The sequence below is a fragment of the Trachurus trachurus genome (genome assembly GCF_905171665.1).
Source record: "Trachurus trachurus genome assembly, chromosome: 16".
NCBI classification, from domain to species: Eukaryota; Metazoa; Chordata; class Actinopteri; order Carangiformes; family Carangidae; genus Trachurus; species Trachurus trachurus.
In genome coordinates this window covers 31527962-31538088 of record NC_139902.1, presented here as the reverse complement: position 1 = coordinate 31538088, position 10127 = coordinate 31527962, and positions in this window count along the sequence as shown.

Here is a 10127-nt window from a genome sequence, read left to right as displayed (position 1 = left end):
ATAAAAAAGAATAATAGCTTCTACATCCACATCTAATATACAATAATACAGTATAATATGTTATTATATAATGTATGTACGTACGTCTGACATATATACGTATGGGTGGAGCTTAAACTACAACGTTTCCTCCTCCGTCACAGAGCTGTAAACACACCATCTCCTCCTCCTCCAGCTGTTGGCTGTTGCCGCGGCGACAGGTCATGTCAAACCTGGGGGTTAACGTGTCGTAAACATGCAGAGAGAGAGAGAGGAATGTGGGCCAGGCCCCGTTAACACACTGACCTGTGTGTGTGTGTGTGTGTGTGTGTGTGTGTGTGTGTGTGTGTGTGTGTGTAGCGGTGGTGTGAGTCTGTATGTGTGTGTGTGTCTGTGTGTGTGTGTGTGTGTAGCGGTGGTGTGAGTCTGTGTGACCTTCGTCCTCTCTGAGCCTGGAGATAAAAACACTCTGACACAGTTCAAACTAAAACTGTCTCGTCTCCTCGTTACAACATGAAACAGGCTGAAAAATAAACATCTCAATTATATATTATTATTATTATTATTATTATTATTATTATTATTATTATTATTATTATTATTATTATTATTATTATTATTATTATTATTATATAATATTAAACATATACATGACATATAAACATGTATGTGTGATCAGTAACTAACACTGGGGTGTAAATGTTAAAGTAAAAACCTTCAGACTGAAACAAACAGGATCAATACAGAACAAGGTCTCCAATAATCAATAAGTGAATGAGTTATTAATATTTACTGAGGTTTAAAGGAATAGTTCAACATTTTGGCAAATTGGCCCATTGCCATAACCCCTATAGTCATAGCAGTAGGTTCGTTACCTTTAATTGTCGGTGCAAGCTGTTTTTAGAACGGTGGAGCAGAGCCGTGAGCTGCTCAGAGCTACACTATGGAGGCTCATTATGGGATTTCTTGGTTTCCCTCATCAAACTCATCAAATACACAATCCAACAACTCCACAACGCTCTGGTGGACAAGTTGTGACCTGCACATTCACCACGCTATGAGATAATAACAGAACGTTACCACACAGAGTTGTTTTAGAGGCAAATGCAGAGACTGCTTGATGAAAAACTGTCCCTGAAGGCAACGCGCATCAGTGGTTTTGCATGAATTTCCCTCTAAAACAACTCTGTGTGGTAACGTTGTGTTATTATCTCATAGTGTGGTGAATGTGCAGGTCACAACTTGTCCACCAGAGCGTTGTGGAGTTGTTGGATTGTGTATTTGATGAGTTTGATGAGGGAAACCAAGAAATCCCATAATGAGCCTCCGTAGCGTAGCTCTGAGCAGCTCGCAGCTCTGCTCCGCCGTTCTAAAAATAGCTTGCACCGACAATTAAAGGTAACGAACCTACTGCTATGACTATAGGGGTTATGGCAATGGGCCAATTTGCCAAAATGTTGAACTATCCCTTTAAAGTGTTACATAAATGTCATATATTGAAAAAAAAACCCAAATCAATACTGTGCATATTTATTGCATTTTTGGATATAAATGTTCATGTTTAGAGTTTTTTAATGTCCAGTCTGATCAGTGCAGCGTTTAAAGGGTTAAATGACTTTGACCTCTTCGTCCATGTTTATTCATCATCACTGATTCTCTTTCTCTCTCTTCCTCCACTTTTCCTCCTCTTCTGTGCTTCATGACTTCACCTCTATTATTAACTCTCTTTCTGAGGCCGCTCCTCCACTGGACTCCTCCCTCCTCCTCCTCCTCCTCTTCCTCCTCCTCCTCCTCCTCCTCCTCCTCCTCCTCCTCCTCCTCTTCCTCCTCCTCCTCCTCCTCCTCTTCCTCCTCCTTTTCCTCCAGCTGATGCAACCCAGCAGGACGATGTCACCGTTTCTTGCTCTTTCAGTTTTTTTTAATTCTTCTTCCCTCCATCACATGGAAACAGAGACAGTTGAACTGTGATGGTGATGATGATGATGATGATGATGATGATGAGTTCACTGTCACCTCTGTGTTTCTCCTCCACGGCTCATTGTTACACCATCCAACATCTGTCACATCTGGATCACACCCTGCAGCCGAGTGTTGCAGCAGTAAAAACTTCTTTCCTCACATGACTGAGGGATAAAATAAGAAAAGGAAAAATCATCCAATTGTATTAAAAGTTAGACAGTAACACTTTATAATAAGTAGGCTACACACTATTAAGCATTAGTTAAGCATTAAATACTGAATTCATCATTGATAACACATGAATACTCATTAGTATGTAGTTTATAAACACAGTTAAACATGTTTTACTCATCATTGATGAGCACTAACTGTATTTATAAACTACATATTAATGAGTATTAATGTGTTATAAATGAAGAATTCAGTATTTGTTAATGCTTAATTAACGCTTAATAGTGTTTACTTATTATAAAGTGTTACCCAGTTAACCCCTTTATATATTCATTAAAAAATATGACAGTCTGTGTTTGTTTATATTGTCACATATGTTAGCCTACATACATTTATATTGATAGTATAAACAGTGGGTTCAAAGGTCTGAGACAAAATCAAATCACACATGCAAAAATTGTGTACATTTGTGTAAATTCATATTGTAAACATGCCATATATTGGCCTATTTTCTATGTATTCCTGCTGCGTGTGTGTGCGTTACAAAAAATAGGTAAAACAAAAAAATATACATTAATATTATAAGTGTATATATATCTATAGTAAGTATATGTTGATATAAACAGTGGCTTGAGACCAGTTTCCCAGAATGTGAAGACAGGTATGTTATGTTCTATATGTAGGAGTTTCAGAGGTTAAATGTGATTTAACACTTTGATTTTGACTGAAGCCGAGTTCAAATGTCCATTTATTATAATAATAAGAATAAATCAACATCTACTTTGATAATGTGTGAAAAAAAGGCGTTTTTTTTAGTGTAAATCAGCCTCAAATCTTGGATCTAGCATCGATGAAATGATCAAGTTTCATCCTGATGTTTTTTAAAGACGTGACTGACCTGGTTTCATTCTTCATTCCTCCTCAGTTTCAGAAGAGAGAGAGAAAAACACTTAAATCTGGACAGGAAACAACCGTCAGGCGCTGGAAAAGAGAGACAGAGAGAAGTGTCTCCTCGGTAAAGAAGAAGAGGGAGGAAACTTCCAGCAAAACACTCAGAGAAACGTCTGATGATGCGTTCAGGTGCTGCATCGACTGGTAAACAAACACAAACACATCGTGGTGGATCTTCAGGGAAGGAAAACTTCTGCTGGACCGTCGTCGACTCGTCTCAGCTGCAAACTGTTCATCAGGAAGTCAGAGTGCAGGTCGGAGGGTTCATGTTCCCTCACATGTTTTTCCATCGACAGGTTTTCATCTGACTGCATCTATAAAAAAAAGAAAGAAAAATATGTCCACAACAGTTTTATTCACAGCTGATGAGTGGGTTATAAGATCCACAGAGGAAAAGACAAGTGATGAGGAGGAGAATAAAAACAACAGATTAAATTTCTTAAAACACTGAACAGTAAAAAAAAAAAAAAAAACAAGGTGAGTTTCAGTCTTTAAAGGGATAGTAGCATTTTTTTTAAAAGTGGGGTTGTATGATCTACAAATAGCCCCTAAGTACTTTAATTGCAGTAGAAGACTCTCTGCACTCCTCCCGTTAGCAACGCCAGCCCATAATAGCCCTGCCCAGAGATTTACAACATACATTGTTGTGAATGGACCCAAAGAAACGGCCTATTTTCACGGCCTAAAAGAGGTTTTACCTGAAAAAATTATATTATAGCGAACAATGGAGCTGTGTATTTTTTTCCAGGTAAAACCTCTTTTAGGCCGTGAAAATAGGCCGTTTCTTTGGGTCCGTTCACAACACTGTATGTTGTAAATCTCTGGGCAGGGCTATTATGGGCTGGCGTTGCTAACGGGAGGAGTGCAGAGAGTCTTCTACTGCAATTTAAGTACTTAGGGGCTATTTACAGATCATACAACCCCACTTTAAAAAAAAAATGCTACTACCCCTTTAAAAACCAAGAGCAGAGAGAAACTGAAGAGTCAGAGCTGAGATAACACTGAAGAACAAACAGGACGTTCATTCATTTATGTTGAGGTGACATTACTGACTAAAAAAAGAAAGAAAAACCCCTCTTGTTTATGAACCTGTGTGTGTCAGACTCAGACGTGAGTTCACATCAGTACAAACAACAGAAACCTGCAGGAGAAACAAGGAGTTCGGTGGTGAAGTCAAGATGTTTCCCTCCACAGACAGACAGAAGGTCAATACAAACAAGGTTATAGCTGTTATTGAACCGGCTGCACCTCTGCAGAGCTGCTGTCAGATAAACGCTTTGACCCACTGACTGTGAGTCAACCTGCAGAAAACAACACAACAACAGTGTCACAGAGAGGTCGTGTCAATTATTCAGAGTGAAGCAAAGAACATTTATTGATCATTTGGGTTCATTTACACTTACAGGAGCTACTAAGACTAATGTCACAGTAGCAGCTGTTACATCAAACTCCAATTCAATTCATTTATTTTCATATTTAAAGTAGTAGGCCTACAATTTGCTAATGAAATGAAATGCAATATGCTGAACACCTTCCCTCAGCCCCCAGTTATAATTAAAGATAATAAATACGCGATTAATTCCATTATACAACTATGCTGTAAAATAAATAAGTATAAATAACCATTGCAACTAGAAAATGAAATTAGCATGCTAACAAGCTAGCTCTAGCACAGTTGTAGCTGTCTCGTCATTTTCCGATACTGCGTAAAGAAGAAGGCCTGGTTCATTGTAAAAGTAACAACAGATGAAGTTTTTTTTTGCCTGTTAATTAATAAAACAGCTTTTGATGCTAACATTAGCTATACAATAGCAAAACTTCCAGCTAGCTCTTTAATTAAACAGCACATTATTATTTGCCTATAGCTAGCGATAACAATTGCCCTACTGTCTTGTCACTTTCCGATACCAAGTCACTGCGTCCAAAACGTACAATTATGAGAATTAGATCTTATCATATAGGTCAAGTAGTGCAATAATAACACTAATAGTAATGATTAACTCGCTCTGGCGCAGTCAGCAGCTTAACTTCTTGCCAGGATTGTGAAATCAACAGTTAACGCTAACGTTAGCCATGTAGCAGCAACAAAAACTTACAAATAGCTAATTTTAAACCAAGAATATTTCTTTCTTTGCTTAATTTAAGAGTTATAGACTTGAAGTAACATTAACTAACTTGATTGTTCAGTAGGCTAAACAACTGGAAATGCTAATGTTAGCCATGTAGCAGTAACAAAAACTTACAAATAACTTAGCCGATTTATTTTGAACCAAGAATACTTCACTCGTTTGGTTTATTTGAAACTTATAGAGCTTTAAGTCATTTGATAATATTAAATAACAATATATGACATTCTTGCCAAGATTGTTCAGTAAAAAAACTGATAATGCTAATGTTAGCGATCTAGCATTAGCAAAACTTCCCATTTTGGGAAACACACAAGAGGGTTATAGCATGTCTTTATGGTAAATATGATGCAACTTAAACAAACAGTGAGTGCACTGAAAAAAACAGCTAAATTAACAAAAACATTGAGGTCATTTCTCAGTAGAGGAGCAGTTTAAAGTCATGATGTCATGTTTACTAAATGCTGAGGTCACTCTGAGGTCAGATAGCCAGTGTTTATCTCTGTGCACAGATTTGTTTAATTGCATTTTCTTTGTGAAACGAGTCACAGCAGCAGCAGCAGAGAGTGAATCAGCTCACAGTCAATGAAACAGTGTGTGTGTGTGTGTGTACACTGCAAAAACTCAAAATCTTTCCAAGAATATTTGTCTTATTTCTTGTCAAAATTTCTCATTTCTAGTCAAAACTAATCTCTTTCCACTTAAAATAAGACTCATCACCTAAAAATTAACTTGTTTTTAGATCATTTTCACTTGTTTCAAACTCATTTTCACTTGAAATAAGTAGAAAAATCTGCCAGTGAAAGGAAGTTTTTGTCCTTGTAATAAGAAAATCTTGCTCCACTATCACTTTTCTACTTATTTCAAGTGAAAATATGCTTGAAAGAAGTCAAAAGTGTCTAAAAACAAGCTACTTTTTAATGTGATGAGTCTTATTTTAAGTATAATGAGATTTGTCTTGACTAGAAATGACATTTTGACTAAAAATAAGACAAATATTCTTGGTAAGATTTTGAGTTCTTGCAGTGTATAAGTGACACACTGACAGCAGCTTCTCGTAGGCCTGTTTTCTCTCAGATCAGCTGATGAGGAGCGGCAGCGGCTGATGCAACGTCTCGGAGCTTCCTGACGGGTTTTCTTTCACACCGACTGACCCGATTCTTCAGCAGCAGCGACGCCGCTCACATTCCTGCCGCTCCTCTGTCACACCACAAACTGAAACTGCAGTAGGTATGTCAGAGCTGCAGGGCAGAGCTGTCACTCTGAGTGTGTGTGTGTAGTGTGTTTACATGCTGTCAGTCAGTCTGCAGGAATACTGTTGTATACATGTAGTAGCTATCTATCTGTCACTTGTTTGGCTGGTTCTTGACAGGTGTGTCGCCTTAATGCACTTCCTGTTTGATTCAAGACTGTGTTGACTTTTCAGGTGAATAAAAATTCCCTCCCTGCAGCTTAAAAACACTTCCTCATAGGATTATGTTATTTATTTTTTTTGTTTCATCAACTGTAGTAGGCTAATTGTGCAAAAAGATTGAGAAACCTACAAAGTCTGGCTCCTCATTGGACGAGTTTCAGATCATAACCACCGGACATGATGACAGTGTCAACCAGTGAACAAACAGTTCTAAGACAAAAACCTCTACACTACAAAAACTCAAAATCTTACCAAGAATATTTGTCTTATTTCTGGTCAAAATGTCAAAACAAATCAAATTCTACTTAAAATAAGACACATCACATTAAAAAGCAGCTGCTTGAACTTCTTTCAAGCAGATTTTCACTTGAAATAAGTAGAAAAATCTGATAGTGGAGCAAGTTTTTCTTCCTTCTTCATTACAAGCACAGAAAACTTGCTTTCACTGGCAGATTTTTCTACTTATTTCAATTGAAAATTTGTTTGAAACAAGTGAAAATGATCTAAAAACAAGTTAATTTTTAGGTGATGAGTCTTATTTAAAGTGGAAAGAGATTAGTTTTGACTAGAAATGAGACATTTTGACAAGAAATAAGACAAATATTCTAGTTTTTGCAGTGTAGAGGTGAGGTGACCTGACGCGGAAACAGGAAGTGTTTTTGAACAAGTATCAACCTCCAGGGTTATAATTTAATTGTCATTATTAGAGCGTCTGTTACACCTTTCTCGGGAATGATTCCTGCTCTGTGGCTTGGTGGAAACGTTCATGTAACGATGCTCATATTAGATCAGTTTTTACTTCTGTTTATAGTCAGTATCCAAACTCATTTCATCGTTGGAGAACAGTAACGATGTCTGGTCTGAATATAATAGATTTTTTGTCCCCAATAAAGTGAAAGAAATACATATTAAAGTCTTACACAGATATTATCCCTGTAATGAATTCATTAACAGATTTGCAAAAAAAAGGTTGAGTCCCTCTCTTATTTGTTTTATGGATGTCCCTATTCTACTAATTTTTGGACTCAAATGTCTTTATTGATTTGGGAATCTCATAAAGTTTTGATCACTATTACTGAAAGTATGGTCTTATTATTAAGGAAGTTAATAATGTAATAAAATTGCTGTGTCTGTTGGGTAAATTCCACATTTCCACAAAGCCAGATTTCTCCAGGCGATGCCAAATGAAACTTTATTTTATGTGGAACTTCATTAAATCTTTTTACGACTCTGTCTGTAAAATATGTAAAAACAAGAAAGCTTCGAAGACATCCAGTCTTTTGGAAAAAATTACTAGATAAAATCTCTACTGGTTTTTGTTTGATTGTTTCTTTTTTTCTCCCATGTATTTATTTTGATCAGAATTCTCCTTACACATCCGGATACATTGTATTTTTATTTTATTTATTTATATGTATTATGCACTCACTGTACTTCAGTGTTGTTTCATGCTTGTATAATAATGTCTCACATATGATAATAAAGTTTGATTAAAAAAATAAATAATAAAAACCCCTCCAGGGCTTAAAGCAGCAGCTGCAGTTCCTCTCCCGACCACTAGAGTGAGTCTCCAGCAGTGAGTCAGTCTCCAAAGTCTAATTTTAATCGCTTAACAGCACGAATAAAGACACTAAACTAACAATTTAAATTGTGTTTTCTGTGACACATATAACATCATCTTCAGCTCCTTGTCTGTCTAATTTCATTTCATTTTAAACTTTATGGTATGTCCCTGTGCAGGGCCGTTGTATAGGGGAGAAAGGTGATGATAACTCTAGGGGCCCAGCGCCCAGTGGGGCCCATAAAAAACCCCAGTAGTCTAATCTTTGTATGACTGATTTATTCTGCGTAAGACCCTGACTAATATTAATAGTACACTGTAAAAACTCAACATCTTTCCAAGAACATTTATCTTATTTCTTGTCCAAATGTCTCATTTCTAGTCAAAACTAATCTCTTTCCACTTAAAATAAGACTCATTACCTAAAAATTAACTTGTTTTTAGATAATTTTCACTTAAATGCACAATAAATAGAAAAATCTGCCAGTGAAAGTAAGTTTTTTGTGCTTGTAATAAGGAAGAAAAACTTGCTCCACTATCAGATTTTTTCTACTTATTCCAAGTGAAAATCTGCTTGAAAGAAGTAAAAAGTGCCTAAAAACAAGCTACTTTTAATATGATGTGTCTTATTTTAAGTAGAATGAGATTTGTTTTGACTAGAAATGACATTTTGACTGGAAATAAGACAAATATTCTTGGTGAGATACTTGAGTTTTTGCAGTGTAAGGCTGCATTAGCATCAAAACAAAGAAGGCTAAATAAAAAACGATAATACATACGTAGTCTAAGAAAAAAAAAGGAAAAGTTAGGGGGAGGGGCCCACTTTAGTATTCTTTAAGGGGGCCCAGAATTCCTAGCAACGGCCCTGTCCCTGTGCTGTCTTTATTCTGTGTTAGGTTGTGCTCATTTGTGTTTCTTTCTGAGCTCTCAGGGATAAATAAAGTTTTACTCTCTGCTCTGCTCTATTTCTGTCAGTTTCAGTATCACAGTCACTGAGTCGAGACACAAAATCAGCCACAGATTCATTTTTTTTCCTTTTATTTTGTGTTTAAAACAGGTGAAAGAACCCGTTAACCCTTTGATGACATCTTACAAAAAACAGATACAAAGTTTGTTTGTCTTTCCGACTAAAACGCCACCGTTTAAAGTTACAAACCTGCAGATTTCAGTGGTAAAAACTTGAGTTTGAAGCGTCGTAACGGCCGAGTGAAGCGAGACGTGAGACAGAGTCAGTGCAGGAAGAAGAGAACGTGGACAAATCTTTGTGAGTTTTCCCGACAAATCGTCAAAGTTTGTGTTCAGTTTGTGTGTCTGAAGTCTCGGCTGGATGCGAAACGCCTCACGAAGCTGCTTCCTGCCTCACTGGTTTCAGTCTTGAGGAGGCGACCAATAACACGCCACATCGTCATTAAACGTGATATTTAAAGGAGAAGTAAGTGGTCCGGTCGTTTTGGCTAATGCTGCGTTCCAGGCAGGCTTTTGAAACCGTGAATTACAGCTTCAAGTCACGACTTACGACTTTGTAGCGTTCCAGGCAACCCACTCGTGTTTCTCCGACCTGTTTTACCTGTGAAAGTCACTATAACGGCCACTCGTAACTTCTGACCCGTGAACTAAAAACACGACTTACGAGTTGCCCTGAACGCACCATAACGTCTTGTCAGCCGATGGAGTTAGCAGCCCCCGCCCTCGTCATGGATCTATTGGTCCTCGTCCCTACGTCACCACATTCAGGCGCATCCCTTGGCTGCACACACAGAGAGGACCGCCCCTTTATGCCGTTCTCTCTCCTCATTGGATAAAAACTGTAGGATACGATAAAAGTTTTCTCCTCGGCTCAGAGCAGAGCAGAGTGACTGACAGACCCGTGTTTCGGTCCAAACACTCTATGTAAGTGATTGCTGTCGGAAGATATAACTATTTAAGACTTATATTAACACAAACATATCACTTACTTCTGCTTTAA